The sequence below is a fragment of the Pinus tabuliformis genome, chromosome 1_1 (genome assembly GCF_031772625.1).
Source record: "Pinus tabuliformis cultivar Carrire ecotype Pingquan chromosome 1_1, CPIR1, whole genome shotgun sequence".
Classification (NCBI taxonomy): domain Eukaryota; kingdom Viridiplantae; phylum Streptophyta; class Pinopsida; order Pinales; family Pinaceae; genus Pinus; species Pinus tabuliformis.
In genome coordinates this window covers 549,676,683-549,677,789 of record NC_142297.1, presented here as the reverse complement: position 1 = coordinate 549,677,789, position 1,107 = coordinate 549,676,683, and positions in this window count along the sequence as shown.

The window sequence follows — 1,107 nt, the reverse complement described above, 5'->3', positions numbered from 1 at the left end:
GTAATTTTGAAAAAATAATAAGGAAAAGTGGTTTTAAGAGAGTTACATTTTTCATTTTTAACCCAACTCAACCTTTCTATTACATTTCTTTAGATGCGCACATAGACAATGATTTTGAAAAAATAAGCACTCAGATAATGATTTTGAAAAAATAATAAAACCAGCATGTGGACTGACCGGGAAAGGTAGTTTTGATAAAGGATGGATGACTAATGATAGAGAATCATAGAGAGGAAGTCTCATAGAGAATCTACGTGAATAAATTTTCTTTTATTGAAGAATGAAGATACCAATGCAGAAATCATTCAAAGTTGTTCAGGTTTGTTTATTGAATTTCACCATTATTAAACTGAAAACATAAGCACAGACGGAATCAAAATCGTTAAGATTTGTTGGTTGAATTTCAACACTGCTATTTACTCTTACCTGTTCATTTGTCCGGAGAGCATGCAAGTTTATTTTTAGTTTCGCTATTATGGATTTCAGAGAGAAACCACACTGAATCTTTATTGCTTCTTCCATAATCTATATTCATTTAGCGAGAAATTTAGAAGAGCTCTGGCAAAACATAGAAAACTACAACACAAGCAATAATTGTGGTTGTTTCATGTACGTTCATGCCTTCATAATGGACCCTGAGCCTATCTTGATTTATGAAGTTGACGCATTCATTTCCAAAAATTTCCAAATATGCATATGATCCGATGCATACGATCGATCAATTTTTCACTACTGTTATTTCATTACGATAGATCAAATTAAAATATTATTAATTGTGAGCCGTGATGGTTCACCATCCAGATCAAATTAAATAAATAACTGTGACGTAATGATCATAACTATTTGCTGAAATTAATTTTGATCTTTTATATATGTGAAGTCATTCAGGGCACATGGATAAACAAAGAAATCAGACAAACTGTGTTTCATAAAATAAAAATATACAGGCTTACAGTCAACCGGCCCTCTGGTCCCAGTCGAAAAAGAATCCCACGGTCTACCGGTCCACATGCGCAGAAATTACCCTCATAAACTTAAGTTTTTTCATGGAAAGCAATATCGTATTGGAAATCTTAGTAGGGAGGATAAAGATTCATGGAAAGCCCA